Source organism: Lepisosteus oculatus, chromosome 16 (genome assembly GCF_040954835.1).
Source record: "Lepisosteus oculatus isolate fLepOcu1 chromosome 16, fLepOcu1.hap2, whole genome shotgun sequence".
NCBI lineage: Eukaryota > Metazoa > Chordata > Actinopteri > Semionotiformes > Lepisosteidae > Lepisosteus > Lepisosteus oculatus.
The window spans coordinates 20,910,910-20,932,459 of record NC_090711.1 but is presented as its reverse complement, the minus strand read 5'-3'; the positions used below and the strand labels follow the sequence as shown (position 1 = coordinate 20,932,459).

The 21,550-nt window shown below is 40.0% G+C and overlaps 1 pseudogene; it reads left to right on the top strand.

Moving 5' to 3' along the window:
- The first annotated feature begins 1,893 nt into the window (after positions 1-1,893).
- On the top strand, positions 1,894-2,074 carry LOC138223476 (U2 spliceosomal RNA; annotated as a pseudogene).
- Positions 2,075-21,550: the final 19,476 nt, after the last annotated feature.

Below are 21,550 nucleotides of genomic sequence, written 5' to 3'. Positions count from 1 at the left end.
GGCCAATCTCGATAATTGGAGACCCCTACAGTTATTGTGCACGGATTACAAGATTCTTGCCAGAGTTTTGAGCAGGAGACTGAGGAACATCATGATGTACCTGGTGCGGGAAGACCAAACGTGTGCAGTGGCTGGAAGGAGGATGGACTGGAATTTGCAGCTGGTACGAGACATCACCGAATGGGTGAGTGATAGAAGACTGCCTTTGATGCTTGTGAACTTGGACCAAAACAAGGCTTTTGATAGAGTCCATCACGAGGCTTTGTGGGAGATCCTGGCGAGAATGGGGGTGAGCGCTAGGTTTATTGAGTGGATCCGCACCTTGTATAGGTCAGTGGAAACGAGGGTTAGCATCAATGGATGGGTAGGGGTTGGAATCTCCGTTACGTGTGGTGTATGGCAAGGGTGCCCTCTGTCTCCCTTGCTCTATGTCCTGTACATAGAGCCTTTCCTGGACTGGATACGGGAAGATTGGCAAGTAGATGGTGTTATAGTTCCAGGAAGTAAGGGAAGGCAGGTTAAGGTGATAGCCTATGCTGACGATATTACTCTGTTTTTGAGCTCTGAAGACAGCTTGACCAGGGTGCTCAGTATAGCTCAAGAATTTGAAGATGGATTAGGAGCTACTTTAAATAAGAACAAGAGTTCTATTAAATACTGGGGCACTTGGCGAGACAGGAGCAATACCTTTGGTGGTTTGACAAGTGGTGCAGGAGCCTATCAAGATCTTGGGAGTTCTGTTTCACCCTGAAGATGCTGCTCGCCTTAACTGGATGGAGAAGATGAGGAAGGTGACACAAAAGTTGGGGCTGTGGCGACATAGATCTCTATCCTTTCTCGGAAAGGTTGTAGTGCTAAAGGCGGAGGTCATGCCTTTGTTGATTCATCTGGTGGTGGTTTACCCCCTGCCGGCGAGAATGCGAAAAGAGCTGGTTCGTGCTGTGTTCACCTTTGTGTGGTGCGGAAAGTATGAATATATAAGACGAACAGACATGTACAGGCCGATTGAAGAAGGGGGAAGAGGGGTTCCGGATCTTCCCCTGAAGCTGGACTGTGTTTTTGTTGCTAGTCTCTGTTTGATGTTGCACGGAGACCCGGTTTGTTTTTTCTTTGTTCGGCTGTGGTTCTCTCACGCTATGAGGCATTTGGTGAAATAGATGAACTCAACACCTAAGGCCGAGAAGTTACCATTGCACTACAGACATGCAGTGCACTGGCTGAAAGTGCACCCGACGGTGAAGGCGGATCTCACCTCTTTGGATCACAGACTGATGTATCGGATGCTGAGAAAAGACAGTAGCCCTGCGGTAAAGGGGGTGCCTCGAGAGGTTTGGGCATGTACACAGGCAAAGCCTTTGGAGAATAGATTGTGTGATCTAAATTGGTTGTGTGTGTGGGACAGATTGGCTGTGAGGGAGAAGTTGTACAGACACGGCTTAACAAAGCAGAAGAATTGTCCTCGGCAACAGTGCCACAAGGAGGAGACGGTGAGGCACGCATTTTGGGAGTGTGCATTTGTGCAACAGGTGTGGGGGCAGTGTACACGATGGATGTCTTCGTTTTTCACTACAGAAAGGTTAACTTATGCAATGGTATTAAAGGGGGTGGCAGGAGTTAGGAAACAGAATGAGAGGTTTTTGGTGTGGCTGCTGATTAGTTTAGTTAAAGCGTATGTGTGGCAAGACAGGAATGAACTGGTGAAGCATGGTGTGCATGGATCAGTGGGTGCTGTGGTGTGGAGGGTGAGGAATGACATAGGGAACAGAGTGAAGTGGGAAGTGCGGAAGTAGGGATTTGCGGCGGCGAAAGAACGATGGAAGGATCTGTTTGTGTTAGGGATCTGAGTTAGGTGTAGGGTTGTGAGAGTGTGGTGTGATTGAGATGTGATTATTGATTCGTTTTATATTAAAATAAAAAAAAATCTGTTCTTATCAGTTTAATATCTGATACGTCCCCCATAGGGGGACCACATATTTAACGGATTTTTGGAACAGGGAGCTGGATCAGAAGCTTGCTCCGCCCTCTCCACACATCGGCCCGGTATTGCAGCGCCTCCGGGAACGGTGCACTACCTTCTCTCAGCGTCGAAAAGAGACGTAGCCAGCAAGCAAGCAAGCGAGGTGGACTGGACATCCTTCTTCTGCCGTCTCGTCTCTCTGTGTCTCTGTGTCTCTGTCTCTCTGTGTCTCTGTGTCTCTGTCTCCGTTCCCGTCCTTCCTCTGTGCACTCTCCCGCGTCTCGACTTTCTGGCCAAGCAGGCAGGCCTCTTTTCGGCTCCCATGCGTTTTTCATCTTTTCCCTAGGGAGGCAGGCGTGGCTTGTGTGTGTGTGTGTGTCCCCGTCTGTCCTGAGAGAGCGCTGCCCCTTGCCTCTGTCCGCAGGTGCCGACAGTCCGCTTTCAGTTGCGGCTGGCTCGGCACAGCTGCTGCTGGTGGGAGGGGCCTAAGCTAAGGAGGCTGGGTGGCTGGCTAGGGGTTAAAGAAGGGATGGAATGAACTGGTGGGACTGCCAAAAGAAAATTAGAGATGAGAGGGAGTAGTGAGGAGGTCTCAACCTCTGAGGTGGTTGCTAACATGGCCCCTCAGACAAGTGTGGAGCCTATAAAACAGGCAGAAAGTTTTTCGGGCCATAGTAAACGACCCTGTGGTTTAGTAGGGCTTGAAGTTGCAGCGACTGAAGACTTTCTGTACGAGCAGAAAATAAATGAGGAGGCTCAGATTGACTTTTCACCTTTCCCTAATTTGGCTAAATTAGTACAAGAGGGTGTGGTCTTCGAAATAGAAGGCAGGAACCTAATTAGAATCGCAAGTAGCGAACAAGTAGGGTGTGTAGAAGACTGGATTACATTTTTGTTTCCTGCACAATCAAGGTGGAGACTGTTCAAGTCACCCCAGTGTGGTTTTCTGACCATTGTAGTGTGAACATTAAAATAGCGGATTTTGGAATTAAGTTTGGCAGAGGGGTATGGAGACTAAATTGTGTGGTCCTGGAGGAAAGAGAGTATATAAAGAAGATGGAAAGGTTTTTATTAAGATTTCTGAACAAAAGAACGAAGGACAGATCTTTGATGGAGTTTTGGGAAGAAGCCAAGATCCTGATAGGGAAGATCTCTAGGAAATACTGCAGGGAGAGGAGGCGAGAGGAAAGGGAGGAATTAGAGAACCTTGGGAGGGATTTGGAGAAGAGCTATAACAGCGGAGATGGTACAGCGCCCTCTAGTGAGGAAAAGGTAACAACTCTAGTTCAACAAATTAAGGAATATTATGAGAAAAGAGCAAGAGATTTTATGTTCAAAGCGAGAGTAGAGTTCTTGGAAAAATATGAAATGTGCTCTACGTTTTTTTTTAATAAAATCAGAAAGAAACAGGAAAAGAGTCCTGCATGCAGTCTCTGACTCTGGTGGTGGACAAGTTAAAGATAAGGAGGAAATGCTTTGAGAAGTGTCAAACTTTTATGGAAACCTTTTCTCAGAAAAGGTATGTGAGAGGGAAGCAGCGGGACTGATACTTCAGACCCTGCAGGCAACTCTGTCAGCAGAAGAGAGAGCTGGTCTGGAAAAGCCCTTTGAGTTGCAAGAGCTGGAAGCAGCAATGAAGTCTCTGAAAAGAGGGAAGGTGCCGGGAGTTGACAGAATTCCAGTAGAATTCTACAGCACCTTCTGGAGGATTTAAGGCCCTTTTCTCTTGGAACTAACGAAAGAGATTTTTAGCAAAGAATGTATGGGACAGTCTATGAGGGAGGGCATTTTAACCTTGATTTTTAAGAAAGGAGACCTCACACTCTTGAAAAATTGGAGACCATTAACACTTTTATGTGTGGACTATAAGATAATGGCAAAACTACTTGTCCACCGTGTATCACAGGTGATGCCGAGCATAATACAGATGCAGCCATTCAAAGTGTGCGGTACAGACACGTACCGCAGGTAATTGGCTGCGGTGTCGCGTATCATGACGCAAGATGACGCTGAGTACCGCGGTACGTGATTGGTTGACCGACAGGGGCACTCGTGGTCCGTTGGTCTGTCGTAGAAAGACTTACTGTAAACGTCTTTACTGTGCCCGTTGTAGATATTGAATTGTACCACTGAAGGGAAATCTTAGTAGCTGAGCATAAAAAGAATAGGAGCATACTGTAACGCGTGTGAAGGCCATAAACGATATTAATTTTGGAACATAAACATACAGTATATAGCTGGTCTTGGTACTTTAAAGAAAAAAATACGCACCAGTATTCCATTTCTCCCTAAACATTTTAAGCTTCGAAGTCTTTAACTAACGTGATACCGGAGTCAACAAGCATACTTTTAGAATTTGATTAATAGAGAATATAATATGGAATCGCGTATCTAAAGAATTTAATAACGGTATGATTATATTCGTGTACTGCGACAGGGCTGTGTAGGGCTGTTTCGCCTCCCTGTTCATGCGAGTTGTCTAGTAGCCTACTGGTCTACGTGCGTGACTAACAACGCACAGGTTGTGTGTTCGAATCCACCTGGTGCTGGACTTTTCTTTTAACAAACATTCCTTCGAAAAAATAGAATAGCGATATTATGGACAATCAATTGACTTTTATATTTCAAAATATCGCAACATGATCGATTCTAAGTCATTTTTGATAACAATGAATAGTCACCTTCTTCCCTTCTGACAGCGGTTCCTGCTTCTATTGTGTGTGTGTGCAATAGAGTAAATTTTTATAGAGAAATGGAGGCTGAACAGTATGCGTTACAATATAAACATTTATATTGATTTAAATCGCAAACACGTGTTTAATTATGTGTTTTTTAATCATAATCAGGCTAATGCATTTCTACATTTCTGTATGAACCAGCTTAGAGGTTCATACAGAAAATCAGCTTGTGTTTAAATTGAGTGTAAGGTAATTTATGCTTCTAAAGTCATGGTCAGCGTTTATTATTGTACTGTGCTGTAAACTTTTTCTGTGCCTAGTCACATTATTTTATAACGTTTTTATTGCGTTATTAAATCTGGTGGCGCTGTGTGTTAGTTTCCTGACTCCCATGTCACATGGTCTGTGATTGAATCCCATGGAACTATGACTTTATTTTTTAACAAACATTTCTTTGAAAAAATGAAACGTTTCCCTTGGTCAGAGATTAAATAAAACCTCACTCGCACCAAACAAATTTATATTTCTAAATATCAGAACATGATCGAATTTAAGTCTTTTTAATAACAATGAATAGTCACCTATGCGTTTTAAAATATACATTTCTATTGATTTGAATCGCGTTTTGATTTAAATCGTAAACGCGTGTTTAAATATATGTGTTTAAAGGCGATATACTGTATAAAAGCACTGATTCCTATGGAGTGTGTTCCGCCGGGGATTCAAAAAATGTATTTTAAATAAGCTGATAAAGCTTAGACTAACTGTATTCTAGCCTGTATTACAACAGAACATTGGACAATGCAACGTAAATTGCAAAAATGCACTTGGAATCTGTCCAAGCCCTCCTACAAAAATTATTTAAATTGCGACACTGATCATTCATCTCTAAATAAACTTTATTTTATATAGCGTTTTAAGCGAAAAGGTAATTAGATTGCTCATAAACCTAATCGCTTTTTCTACATAAACACAGCGTGATTGCTCTCTGAAAATGCTTTTCCTTTATATTTAGGCTCAGATTTCAACTATAGATCGTATTATTATAAACTTTCTTGGAAAAATGTATTTTATGTAAACCATGTTTGCTATTAATTCATTTAGGGCTAAAATACGTTCATTGTCTTCCAATCGAGTCGAGTTGACATTGGAAGCTTGCCACTCCCGGACTGTTAAACCAACGCATTAGCATGTTAAAGCGATTCTATTGAGGAAGGAGCCCAGCTACCACTTAACACTGTACTTCCTACTTTGAAAATACCTGTGAAACCGGTTTAATTCGTCACAGCCAGCACTCCGGCAGAGAGGGGGTTGAGTAAAGTGGAAGCAGGCGAGATTTCCAGCGAAAGACACCTCCCCCCCTCAAAAACCCAGTAAGCAGTAATGCTTTAAGTTGAAAATCGAGGTAGATTTTGAGGATGATAAAGAGGATAAACTGGGATGGGAGGAGGGTTTGGTTTTGCATAAGGGGGGGGATTATGATAATTGGAGGAATTTGCGAGAGTATAATGGTTTGATATGGAATAGGTTTATTCCATGCTGAAAAAAAGAAGAAAGAGAACACAACGTTTCAGCTGTGGAGCCTTCTTCAGGTGTGAGAGAGACAGGGCAGTAGGCAAAGGTAAAGTAGCGGGAGAACAAAGGTTGGGAGGGAGGAGGAGTGAGAGGCGGGAGCAGGGGACAGAAAGAGAGGCCAATCAAGAGGTGTAGAGAGGCCAATCAATTCATCTCTTGATTGGCCTCTCACTCCTCCTCCCTCCCAACCTTTGTTCTCCCGCTACTTTACCTTTGCCTACTGCCCTGTCTCTCTCACACCTGAAGAAGGCTCCACGGCCGAAACGTTGTGTTCTCTTTCTTCTTTTTTTCAGCATGGAATAAACCTATTACTTGTTCCTTTGCAGCCTACGCATGCTGACGCAGCTACCCACCTGAACTAATGGTTTGATATATTTGATTTTGTATTGTGGTTGTTATCTATGTTTTTGGTTGGTATTATGTTTATATGGTTGTTTTTGTTGGTTGGTTGTTATTATGGTTATTAATAATACGATCTATAGTTGAAATCTGAGCCTAAATAAAAAGAAAAAGCAAGTGATTAGGTTTATGAGCAATCTAATTACTTATTCGTTTAAAACACTATATAAAATAAAGTTTATTATTAATTTGCTAGACAGAGCGGTGGACATTATTATGCATAAGACAAAGATAACGAAATCTGTGTACGCTGTAAGGTTTTTACTTCTTAAACTTTTAAAATACACATTTCAAACAGAAAGAAATTCTCTTCCTGGTACAGTACTGTATGTATAGCAAACCAGCACGTCTTTTTTCTCCAATCAGAGGGGTGTCAGATGGTGTCAGCCAATCACCATTCTGAAGCCCTACCATAATCTCTGGTATGATAGATACTTTTATTGATCCCGTGAGGGAAATAAAGTAAATCATTTTCATTTTAGGAAATTATTAAACGCTCGGTTAAAAGCAAAGGAGGTTGTCTGTTATAGTGGACATAAAAACAAGAGTTCGCTGGCATTATATCCTAGAAGACACAGACCGGGAGAATGCCCGCAGCGTAAAAGAAAATGCCAGATGAACTGGGCGTTTGCCCAGCGTAGTTATAGTGGACATTACAACAGAACATTGGACAATGCAACGTAAATTGCAAAAATGCACTTGGAATCTGTCCAAGCCCTCCTACAAAAATTATTTAAAGTGTGACACTGATCATTCATCTCTAAATAAACTTTATTTTATATAGCGTTTTAAGCGAATAGGTAATTAGATTGCTCATAAACCTAATCGCTTTTTCTACATAAACACAGCGTGATTGCTCTCTGAAAATGCTTTTCCTTTATATTTAGGCTCAGATTTCAACTATAGATCGTATTATTATAAACTTTCTTGGAAAAAATGTATTTTATGTAAACCATGTTTGCTATTAATTCATTTAGGGCTAAAATACGTTCATTGTCTTCCAATCGAGTCGAGTTGACATTGGAAGCTTGCCACTCCCGGACTGTTAAACTAACACATTAGCACGTCAAAGCACATTGAGGGTATTGAGCCAGTATTGGCTTTAGTATTCCCCCCCTCTCCCCTCAATTCAATTCAATTCAAGGTGTTTTATTTGCATGACAGATGGGTACAAGCAGTGTTGGGTATGTATATTGTAACGCTTACGGCTGACAGGCACTGTGTAAGAGCCGGTGTACCAGAGCAGCGCACCGAGGGAGCGTCTGCATTTATAACTTAGTTTTTAAAATTAGTCAAGCAATATGAAGCATCTCCTTTTACTTTTAAGTCCCTTAAATACATTGAGCACAGCTTTCTCACCACTTAAGATTGCTTTTGATATCATCCTTACACAAAGCAGAAGGGAAATCTTAGTGCCTGAGCATAAAAAGAATAGGAGCATACTGCAACGTGTGTGAAGTCCATAAACGATATTAATTTTGGAACTTAAACATACAGTATATGGCTGGTCTCGGTACTTTAAAGAAAACATACACACCAGTATTCCATTTCTCCCTAAACATTTTAAGCATCGAAGTCTTTAACTAATGTGATACCGGAGTCAACAAGCATACTTTTAGAATTTGATTAAAAGGGAATATAATATGGAATCGCGTATCTCAAGAAATTAATAACGATATAATTATATTCATGTTGCAAAAGAACTGCATCGGACATAAAAACTCCCGTGCTTTTAACAGAGCGTTCCATAATTTCTAACTACGAAAATGATTTAAACTGCGACACTTATCATTCAACCAGAGCTCGAAATATCACAAGGATCCTCTAGAGCACAGCAAAGACTGTATTAAAAGAATCGCGTATCTCAAGAAATTAATAAGATATAATTATATTCGTGTAATTCGTATAATTATATAATGCCAGCGAACTCTTGTTTTTATGTCCACTATAACTACGCTGGGCAAACGCCCAGTTCATCTGGTATTTTCTTTTACGCTGCGGGCATTCTCCCGGTCTGTGTCTTCTAGGATATAATGCCAGCGAACTCTTGTTTTTATGTCCACTATAACAGACAACCTCCTTTGCTTTTAACCGAGCGTTTAATAATTTCCTAAAATGAAAATGATTTACTTTATTTCCCTCACGGGATCAATAAAAGTATCTATCATCTGTCTAAACTATGGGACAGAATTCTGGGGTCTCCCCATACCAGAGATTATGGTAGGGCTTCAGAATGGTGATTGGCTGACACCATCTGACACCCCTCTGATTGGAGAAAAAAGACGTGCTGGTTTGCTATACATACAGTACTGTACCAGGAAGAGAATTTCTTTCTGTTTGAAATGTGTATTTTAAAAGCTTAAGAAGTAAAAACCTTACAGCGTACACAGATTTCGTTATCTTTGTCTTATGCATAATAATGTTCACCGCTCTGTCTAGCAAATTAATAATAAACTTTATTTTATATAGTGTTTTAAACGAATAAATAATTAGATTGCTCATAAACCTAATCACTTGCTTTTTCTTTTTATTTAGGCTCAGATTTCAACTATAGATCGTATTATTAATAACCATAATAACAACCAACCAACAAAAACAACCATATAAACATAATACCAACCAAAAACATAGATAACAACCACAATACAAAATCAAATATATCAAACCATTATACTCTCGCAAATTCCTCCAATTATCATAACCCCGCCCCTTATGCAAAACCAAACCCTCCTCCCATCCCAGTTTATCCTCTTTATCATCCTCAAAATCTACCTCAATTTTCAACTTTAAGCATTACTGCTTACTGGGTTTTTGAGGGGGGGGGGGGGAGGTGTCTTTCGCTGGAAATCTCGCCTGCTTCCACTTTACTCAACCCCCTCTCTGCCGGAGTGCTGGCTGTGACGAATTAAACCGGTTTCACAGGTATTTTGAAAGTAGGAAGTACAGTGTTAAGTGGTAGCTGGGCTCCTTCCTCAATAGAATCGCTTTAACATGCTAATGCGTTGGTTTAACAGTCCGGGAGTGGCAAGCTTCCAATGTCAACTCGACTCGATTGGAAGACAATGAACGTATTTTAGCCCTAAATGAATTAATAGCAAACATGGTTTACATAAAATACATTTTTCCAAGAAAGTTTATAATAATACGATCTGTAGTTGAAATCTGAGCCTAAATATAAAGGAAAAGCATTTTCAGAGAGCAGTCACGCTGTGTTTATGTAGAAAAAGCCATTAGGTTTATGAGCAATCTAATTACCTATTCGCTTAAAACGCTATATAAAATAAAGTTTATTTAGAGATGAATGATCAGTGTCGCAGTTTAAATAATTTTTGTAGGAGGGCTTGGACAGATTCCAAGTGCATTTTTGCAATTTACGTTGCATTGTCCAATGTTCTGTTGTAATACAGGCTAGAATACAGTTAGTCTAAGCTTTATCAGCTTATTTAAAATACATTTTTTGAATCCCCGGCGGAACACACTCCATAGGAATCAGTGCTTTTATACAGTATATCGCCTTTAAACACATATATTTAAACACGCGTTTACGATTTAAATCAAAACGCGATTCAAATCAATAGAAATGTATATTTTGTAACGCATAGGTGACTATTCATTGTTATTAAAAAGACTTAAATTCGATCATGTTGTGATATTTAGAAATATAAATTTGTTTGGTGCGAGTGAGGTTTTATTTAATCTCTGACCAATGGAAACGTTTCATTTTTTCAAAGAAATGTTTGTTAAAAAATAGTCATAGTTCCATGGGATTCAATCACAGACCATGTGACATGGGAGTCAGGAAACTAACACACAGCGCCACCGGATTTAATAACGCAATAAAAACGCTATAAAATAATGTGACTAGGCACAGAAAAAGTTTACAGCACAGTACAATAATAAACGCTGACCATGACTTTAGAAGCATAAATTACCTTACACTCAATTTAAACACAAGCTGTCTTTCTGTATGAACCTCTAAGCTGGTTCATACAGAAATGTAGAAATGCATTAGCCTGATTATGATTAAAAAACACATAATTAAACACGTGTTTGCGATTTAAATCAATATAAATGTTTATATTGTATATTCCATCATGTTGCGATATTTTGAAATATAAAAGTCAATTGATTGTCCATAATATCGCTATTCTATTTTTTCAAAGAAATGTTTGTTAAAAGAAAAGTCCAACACCAGCTGGATTCAAAACACACAACCTGTGCGTTGTTAGTCACGCACGTAGACCAGTAGGCTACAAGACAACTCGCATGAACAGGGAGGCGAAACAGCCCTACACAGCCCTTTCGCAGTACACGAATATAATCATACCGTTATTAAATTCTTTAGATACGCGATTCCATATTATATTGGCAGAAAAGTTTAAAACTACCACTTTTTCACACGCTATTTCACATGCTAGTTTAATACTTCGATGCTTAATATCGTTAGGGAGAAATGGAATACCGGTGTGTATTTTTTCTTTAAAGTACCGATTCCTGGAATCTGACTGGCTGACACCCTTCTGAAGTGGTTCCATAAAATGTGGTATACGGAAAAGAAAGCGTTGATAAATACAAGTGTCTTTTAATACACTCTTTGCTGTGCTCTTGAGGATCCTTGTGATATTTTGAGCTCTAGTTGAATGATAAGTTTCACATTTTAAATCATTTTTGTAGTTAGAAATTATGAAACGCCCTGTTAAAAGCAAGGAAATATTTATGCCCGTTGAAGTAAAACAAAATGCCTGACAAAGTATGGCTTGGACAGATTCCAAGTGCTTGTACAAATGTGCTAAAGAAATTATACTTTGAGTATACAGCTTGTCCAAAGCCATCCATTATTAATACTATTAGTACGCTGGGCAAACGTTCCAAGGTCAAATTCTTCCAGCACGGGGGTACCTTTAAAACGGAGACGACGGCACCGAAATTTTTTGGCGCGCCTTCTCTTTAAAGCCCTGGCCAAATATGAAGACAGTACGTACAGTTATAATTCAAACGGAATTAAAAACTACACATCCCAGTAACCATGGTGGTGCTTGTGATCATTGCGTTAACCAACGAAACAGGGCGAAAAATCAGTCACATGACTTTGGGGCAGAGTTTCGAAAGCTTAACCTATCAGCAACAAAGCGAAATTTACACGATAGGCTACCTCAAACTGTCAGTTACACAACTGTGTATGTCGCTTAAGCCACTCCTATTTGGCATTTTAGTTATGGAGGCGAGAAGACGCCCCCCCCCCCTCTCTGGGTGCCTGATTTGCCGCCATCTTTAACCGCTTCGTGTCCAAATCGCAGTAGCTACGCTTACGAAATAAAGTTCATCCCAGCTACAAAACATATATATTTTTTGTGGTAAGAGGGAGCAAAACATCAGTATTTACTGCTATTAATTAGTGTACGATTTATAGTTGAAATCTGAGCCTAAATATAAAGTTAAAATCTCGACAAAGCAATGTAGGAAATACAGAGAAAATAAATCCTTTCTGACATCTAAAATCAGTTTTGATCAAGGTCTCTAAAACGAACAAGAAAAAGAGGATTTTCGGAGGGCAATTACGCTGTATTTATATAGAATGAGTGATTTATGAGCAATCTAATTTCTTGTTCGTTTAAAACAGTGAAATGTCAGCTGCAAAAGATCGCACCAGAAACAGCACTCTCTCTGCCTGTCATAGACGTTCAGGAAAGGCTGAATGAAGTCATGGTGATCAATAATAACAGTTGTAGGACAAGAAACAAAAGATAGTGAAAACTTAAGATTTTTAAGGCTAAAACTCAAATTCATTCTACAAATTAAGGCAAATGAAAATTCAGGACGTTAAAGTGCTAGAGGTGTAAAAAAATACAAAAATGCACATGAGCAAAAAGTTTTAGAAATGGAGCAAACAGAATAAAAGCCATGCCTATAGTGCAGAAGAGGGATGCAGGAACACTTGCTTAGATATACCAAAAAATCACAAAAAGGTGTATGTTACAAAAGAACATGTAAACATGTACATCAATTTCCCTTCGCGATCAATAGTCTTATCTATAAACATGAAACAGAGTGAGGAATCAGAAATTAGCATGCATAAAAAACAGCAATTCTGTCAGTGAGCCCTAAATGAATTAATAGCAACTATGGTTTCATGGAGGGCTTCTCAGATAGTTGGGCATTTAGGTAAACTGCCAGGTGAAAGGACTTGTAAACATATTTTGTTAAAGCAAGTCAGTTTTTTCCGCAACACATAAAAGACATTTTTCCAAGAAAGTTTAGCCTTTGTCACTTATGAAACCACTAAATAAAGACATAAATATAGAAATCTTAAGATTTGCTTTAATTTAATGCTGGTAGCAGGATGAACTGTCAGGTTGAGCTAAGTGTATATTTTGTCGCAGAGTTGCTATAAGATGTTAACAGTGAAAAGGGTATTTAGAAATGAGTTATTTCAAGATGAAAATTTTCAGAATAATTGCAAATCTAGCAGGATAGAGAAAGCACAGAAAACTGGCAGTTAGATTGATCAGATTAGTATGAAAAGTCATTTAGCAAAGGGAATGAGAAGAGTGACAAACTAGTATACTTTAGATCTTTTTTTCTGAACCAGGGAAAATCTGATCATGTTTCCCTATAACAATAATAAAAAACTTTATATATATCACCTTTAAAAGTGGCATCTCAAAGCAATACAGTAGATGTAAAAACAGATAAAAGGACCACAGATTACAAAGTAAATACATATAAGACAAGCAGTTAGAGGTGCTACCAAAATTAGAAAATGAAGCAGATACAGACACTAAGTCTTCTGAAAAGAAAGGTTCTGAGGTTAGATTTAAATGCACTCAGGGTACGTGACTGATATCACTGGGAATACAAATTGAGAGCTCTGGGGTGCAGCTAGAGAAGACCCTGTCACCCACAGAATGTAGATGTTCTTGAGGACAGCTAGAAGACCAGAGTCAGACGGACAAAGGTGGGGGAGTAGACAGATAATAAGCCATATACTGTAGGTACAGAATGAGGATGAGGAATTTGAAGTTGACTCGAAACCTGAGAGGTAACCAGTGCAAGGACTTGAACACAGGTTAATGCATCCCTGATAGGATTCTCGCTGTCATATTCTGAACATATTGAAGATTGCTCAGTGTGGATTTAATTTCCCCAGTGAACAGGATGTGCATTTATTAATTGTAGGAAAAAAAGCCTTTCTTAATTTCTCTAGTTCTTAGTTTCTCTAGTTCCCTTTAAAATAAACTATTATCCCACAATGCAGAGTATTAAATGGCCAGTATTTACACATGATATTTGTGATTTAAAGAAATTAACACAAGCAGCTATTGGGGATTTAAGTGTTGGCTGAGTTATTGCAGGATAAAAGACTAGAGATGTTGGTAAGAAGAAGATAATTTTGGGAAAGCTAAGGAATACACTTATAACAAGAACACTTCCTAATGGGGTTAGGCATACTTTTGATGAAGATGATGAAGTTAACAGACTGTATGTTTACATAGATACTGAAATGAGGATTGTATTTTAGATTTTGTGCAGTTACTAGTATTGAACTGTGTGTTGGATGCACATGAATTGAAGGAATGGGCAAACATAGCTGATGCGGATCTACAGAGCCAGCATATTAAGATGTTTATAATTAGAGGTAATTTGTTTAAATAACTAGGTATGGATACTGATGTGCAAGAGAGGTGAAAAGGCCAGCACAATAAAATATTTTATTCTCAGCGAGATGCTGCCATTTCATAGTGGGTTTCTAACACTGTGTATAGTTCCATCCACACAGTGCCTTTACTTCCATTTCTAATCTCTTTATCCAGTACAGAGGATTTGGAGCCTATCCCAGTAAGCAACGGACACAAGGCAGAATACACCCTGGACATAGCGCCAGTCCATCACAGGACAGACAGACACAAACACACACACACCAGGGCCAGTTTTCCCATAAACCAATTAACTTACCAGTATGTTTTGGAGTGCGAGAGGGAGTCATATCACACATATGGAGAAAAACCATGTAACCCAGAGAGAACATGTAAACCCCACACACACAGGATGGCAGGAATTGAACCTAGGACCCCAGTGCTGCAAGATAGCAATACTAACCACTTCGCCACCATTTGAAATGGATGGATATCTTAGTTATCTTTCTAGTTCACAGGTTTGCATGCATAATTTAATTTTGAAAGCCACTGAGACATCAGGTACTACTGTTGTATTTATGAAAAAGAAACAAAACAAAAAGCATACTAACAACTGTGCCATCCTACTCCTTAGTTAATACATTATTTAGTTATTATTTATAAACAGTTAACATTGTTAGCAAAATATTTTGAATTATATTTAACCCTATTTCTTCTTTAGTTTTGTATTTAACTTATTATATGATAGTCAGATTTAATGTATATTTGAACAATGAAAATATATTTTTACAAGATGGGGGGGGGAAAGTGCAACAACTTATGCTAAATTTAATACTGATTGCTAATAGTTTATGCTAACACCTAACTTTCTTAATTAGGTGTAATTAAAACAGTGAACTAAGTGTAACATACCATTCAGAAATACAATCGAGAATAGTTTTGTGGTGTTTGTATGGATGAAACGTTTCTAAAATGTATAACGTAACAAAATTAAAGACGATTAAATTCTGTAATCTTTCCAATTGTAATGTCATTAGACAGAACAAGAAGTTTCTGCTTTGTCTAAGGATGGTATCAAAAAGTAGTCTAGGTGGTGAGAAAGCTGTGCTTAATGATAATTAAGTGACTTAAAAGTAAAAAGAGATGCTTCATATTGCTTGATTAATTTTAAAAACTAAGTTATAAATGCAGACGCGATCGCTGCCATAAGCGCTCCAGGCAGTAGAACGTTCGTTCTGTACTGCTGCGCTCCGCGCCTCCTCCCTCTCTCGGTGCCGCGCCCCTCTCTGACGGAGCGCAGTGGGCGGTACGCTATTTTCAGAGCCTCTGATTGGGAAAAAAAGACCTGCTGATGAGTTTCACACAACAGGAAGAGAAAAGAATGGGATTTTTTCTCTTCGAAACGTGTGTTGTCTTTATGAAATTCGTGTATTTTAAACGTTTAATTAAGAAGTAAAAACCTTACAGCGTACACAGAGATTCTGAGCTGATCACGAGGAAGAAAAATCACCAATTTTTTGCGCATAAAAAGTGGTTTTTAACTCTCGAAACCCATTTTTTTAGGTTTTAAAGTCGTGCAATGTCTAAGTTAAGCAGGAACACATCATTATATCTCATTTTTTATTTCTTTAAAAAAAAAATTAAAAATCGTTTGCCCAGCCTACTATTTGTCCTAACAAGGTCGTAAACCTGAATTTAAGAATAAAATATCCTTTGCGGGATGATATTTCCCAAAGGCAGATGACCCCACCTGTTGCTTTAAACGAAAAAGGTTTTGTAGAGTAACAACTTCTTTCAACATCAGGTTTGCCCTCGCTAACAGCAGGCTTTCCAGCTATCGTTTGTTTGGTAAATATGGATTTACAAACTGCATTATTAACCAAACCATAAAAAAAAATCTCGACACCGACACGTTAATCGTTTAAACCTTTATGCAAAAACAACAAAGGAATCATATCTCGCCACTTGGCAGGGTGTTATGATGAAATCATGTCTTTGTTGTTGGGGCGACTTTTTTGGTAATGTAGTGTGCTCTCTGAAGGCACTGGTTCTGTAGGGTTTGGGCATTTACTGGGACAATTATTAATTGTAGCAGTAAATCACAAAATTGATTCTTTTGATGAATCCAACCATGCGATATAACTCAAACAACGCACATACACAGGTACTAATACACGAGGATACATTTATTAATACATAGAATATGCATATAAACCTAACAGATCTTATCGAGAGGGTTATCAGAATACAAAAGGTATATATTCAGTCAGTTACAAAGAGTTACATATAGCAAGAGGACATACGTTCAGTATATCATTCATTAAGACCGTTTCATAAATGAACTTGGTTATAACTTCTACATTAGATACTCAAAACAAGTACATAACTCTTAGGAATTAAATTGATATCAACTGGTTGGGATAACAATTGAATTCTCGAGCTGTAATGCATTGAAGTTGAATACTCATCCAATCTCTGGGGATTCAGATCTCCTGCGGGCACAAAGAAACAGTTGCAGGCTGTTGCTGTCCAATCCGCGCTCTCTGGCTCGGTGCCAGGCTGTGCTGTGCGGCTTGCGACGGTGCGCTGTTGATGCTCACTGACCGGCAAGTTAGTGTTGGCTTTAACTAGCAAAGTTTGTGCACAGGAGAAAAGATGACTGTGGGTCCCAGCAAGTCAGGAAGAGGACCGGTTCGTTCCTAATGAAGAGCTAGTTCTGAATAGTGATTCAGCTGTCCACAATTCCGACCTGTTCACGAGGCCTGCTGCTGGTGCTAACCTCGGGTGGATCCTCTGGTTTCTCTCTGGCAACCTCCGCTCTAGACTCTTAGAACAAAGGAAAGTTCTGGCATTCGGACACACTGGCCGTTCCGTGGTTGTCCGGGCTGAGTCTCAGGATGGTCAGGAGGCGCGCTGCGAGAATGTCCTGCCCTTGGGAGCCTTCTGCTCCTGGGCCGTCCTGCCCTGGAATTCTCCTTTGAATTCCCTTTAGAAAAGTCCACAGAATCCTCTCCAGAATTCTCTCAGGCCCTCTGTGTTGCCTGTTTTTACCTGGAGGAACTTCAGCTCGTTCATTGGCTGAAAGTTCCATGGGCATCAGAGTCCCACGTGGGTTACTCGGCCCTACCAGTCCCTGATTGGTTGATCAAGGTGAGATATGAGTCACTTACTCCTGACACTTAGGAATGCAGTCCAGATGTCCATCTGGCACTCCCTAGACAGATAGGTGCCAATGGATGACCATTGATCATGATAGCCAGGCTTAGCTAAGTGCATCCCCCTTTGGGAGCTGTCCCTTATCAAAGGAAACCTTAAATCAGCCTGCATGAATAGTTTCTCTGTGGCTGCACCACAGAGATGCACAGAGATGGGGCGTCATTTGGGAAAACTCAGAACACTTAATTCTTTCTTATTAATAAGCCTCGCCGCTATAGTATTAATATGATGGTTAATATTACTAAGTAATATTCTTTAGTATAAAAGTTTTTTTATTATTGTTATAGAGAAACATGATCAGATTTTCCCTGGTTCAGAAAAAAGATGATTAAAATATGTAATCTTTCCACTTGTATGTCATCGGAAAGTTTCTGCTTTGTGCTAAGACATTAACGAGTACAACCCCCCTCTCTGCGGGAGTGCTGGCTATGACGAATTAAACCGGTTTCACAGGTATTTTCAAAGTAGGAAGTACAGTACTTACTAGTTAAGAAAGCTTTAACATGCTAATCTTTCTCTGTAATCTTTCCACTTGTATGTCATCGGACATTAACGAGTCTTGTAGATGGCCCTTCTCCGGCATCATCCTCCCCTTCTTCTGCTCGCTCTGCCCAATCCCTTCTACTCACCTTCCACTCACCAGAGGAGTTAACTCTTTGGGGGTTGAAATACTATGTCACGGGTTTGATTTTGTTTGTCAGGCGATCAATTCTGTTGTTCCCGGGCACCTGTTAATGATAGATGGGATACGAAGAGGAGTCAGACTGAGAATCTATGCTCCAGCAGACAGGCAGTTACAGGGTGCCTTTTTGAGACCTAGAACCTCTTCTGTATTCAAACGGAGAGTTAATAATTGGAGGAGATTTTAACATTGATTTGGGAGACACTTCGGGCGAGGGGGTGCACACACTAGCAGCGTTAATAAATAATTTCAAGATGATAGACGGGTTTCACCAATTTCAACACCACACGTGAAGTAATGGGAGAGGTATTTTTAGGAGATCAGATTATGTTCTCTTTTCAACTAGGATGAAAGTGCTTAGTAGAGAAGTCATCCTTATGTGGTTCTCGGACCACTTGTTATTGTCAGTCACCTTTGATACTGAAGACCCTCGATTTTCAGTTAATTATTGGAAATTGAACATTAAGATATTATGTGAGCAGAAACATCGAAGGCGAATCGAAGGTGTGCTTCGGATTATGTGAAGAGGAGAAGATCTTTTACATCTGCCATTTGCTGGTGGGAGTCTTGTAGGCGGACAATTGCAGTGGTTTCGCGTAACTACTGCAGGGTTAAAAGACAGCTGGAACATAAAGAGTGCAAGAGACTACAGAAGGAGGTGGATGCCTTGTATATAATATCTAACCAAGGAGGCCCCTTTAATGGTGATAAAGCAGGCAAAAGCAAGGCAACACTTAGGGACAAGTGGTTGAGTTGGCTGAAAAATTACCTCTTTAAGTTGAAAGATTTCCGTTTTGAAAATGATGAACGTTGTACTCAATGTTTTAGCACTTTAAGGAGCCAACAGGAAAGGAGCCTTTTTAACGGTATTAGAAGGGAGGATGGAAGCATAGTCACGGACCCTTCCGGGATGGTGAAGAGGGCTACAGAGTTTTATACCTCTTTATTTTCAGAGAAAGATACTAACCCTGACACACAGGACAGGCTGTTGTCCAACATACAAAAGACATCTGTTAAGACTACAGAATTGGAGGGTGCAGTGACAGTGGAGGAAATGAGGTCAGCAATGGTTAGCCTAAGGCGAGGTAAGGCCCCTGGTATTGACGGCTTACCAGCAGAATTTTACCGGACTTTTTGGGTGCAATTGGAGCCGATTTTGTTGCAGGTATACTCGGAGATATTGGAATAAGGGGATCTCGGCCCTACTATGAAGATTGGCGTCACAACCCTAATATTTAAAAAGGGTGACAAGGTGCATCTCAGCAATTGGAGGCCTATCCAGCTCCTGTGCACAAACTATAAGATCTTGGCCAGGGTGCTGGGTAGGCGACTGAGAGGAGTGGTGCCACTTCTTGTGAAGGAGGATCAGACGTGTGGAGTGGCGGGCCACAATATCGTTTGGAACCTGCAACTGACCTGGGACATCATCTCCTGGGTGGAGGACCGGAGTCTACCACTTAAGCTGGTCAGCTTAGACCAGAGTAAGGCATTCGACCGGGTGAGTCATGATGTCCTGTGGCTATTAGTGGAACTGAAGGGCCTGGGCAGGACATTTGTGGGCTGGATCCATACCCTGTACAGGGAAGTGGAGACATGAGTGTGTGTGAATGGGTGGATGGGTGAGGGGATTCCTGTATGATGTGGAGTCTGGCAGGGCTGTCCTCTGTCTCCGCTCCTGTACAGATGCAGCCATTCAAAATGCGCGGGCGATACCGCATTATTTTCCAGTACGCTGTACGCAGTCTACCGCAAGCTACCAGTAAATACCGCGAGTTACCGGTAAATACCGCTAGTTACCGTAAATACTCCTATAATACGACAAGCAAAATAATAGTATCCGGAATTTCCGCAAGGTGGAGCTAATAAAGCTCAACCTCTCATGTTTGAGCTGTGGCCATCAGTCTTTAACGAAGATATTACTAATAGTATTAATAATGAATGACCTTGGACAAGCTGTAAGTGTAAACTCAAAGTATTGCCCTGGTCAACATTCTTGTTTTCATTGACCGTCTTTGTAAAAGTAACACCACAGCATTTCACAATCACGCATTTGTTTCCAATCATGCAAAGTACAGTGATTCACCATGCCTTTCACATGCTCATAAAAGAGATTGATTTAGGAATATAAACATTACCGTATGAAAACTGTACTGTATACAGTATGTATATGTATATTTAATGTCTTAACTGTGCCCATTTAAGTATTGAATATTCATATCTAATTTTACCACTGAAGGGAAATCTTAGTAGCTGAGCATAAAAAGAATAGGAGCATACTGCAATGCGTGTGAAGGCCATAAACGATATTAATTTTGGAACATAAACATACAGTATATAGCTGGTCTTGGTACTTTAAAGAAAAAAATACACACCAGTATTTCATTTCTCCCTAAACATTTTAAGCTTCGAAGTCTTTAACTAACGTGATACCGGAGTCAACAAGCATACTTTTAGAATTTGATTAATAGAGAATATAATATGGAATCGCGTATCTAAAGAATTTAATAATGGTATGATTATATTCGTGTACTGCGAAAGGGCTGTGTAGGGCTGTTTCGCCTCCCTGCTCATGCGAGTTGTCTTGTAGCCTACTGGTCTTCGTGCGTGACTAACAACGCACAGGTTGTGTGTTCGAATCCAGCTGGTGCTGGACTTTTCTTTTAACAAACATTTCTTCGAAAAAATAGAATAGCGATATTATGGACAATCAATTGACTTTTATATTTCAAAATATCACAACATGATCGATTCTAAGTCATTTTTGATAACAATGAATAGTCACCTTCTTCCCTTCTGACAGCGGTTCCTGCTTCTATTGTGTGTGTGTGTGTGTGCAATAGAGTAAATTTTTATAGAGAAATGGAGGCTGGACAGTATGCGTTACAATATAAACATTTATATTGATTTAAATCGTGTTCTGATTTAAATCGCAAACGCGTGTTTAATTATGTGTTTTTTAATCATAATCAGGCTAATGCATTTCTACATTTCTGTATGAACCAGCTTAGAGGTTCATACAGAAAGACAGCTTGTGCTTAAATTGAGTGTAAGGTAATTTATGCTTCTAAAGTCATGGTCAGCATTTTATGGAAGCCCGTTTCCGCCAGGGAGTAAAAAAAAAACGCGCTATGGTATCTCAGAATTGCGACTTAGCAAGTCAGAATTGCGACTTAGCAACTCAGAATTCCGACTTCATATCTCACATTTGCGACTTCGAAATAGCCATATTTCATTGTCTGTCCTTTTGTTATAGTAATGGATTCGGGTTCTAGGGCTTGTGCCCTTGCCGCTCCCACCCTAGTTCGTGCCTCGCTGCACTGGTTCACTTTCTTTAAGAACACTTTCTTTAACCCCGGCGGCCAGCATCCCTGTTATGCGCAGGGGAGGGTGCTGTACTGCAACCAGATCA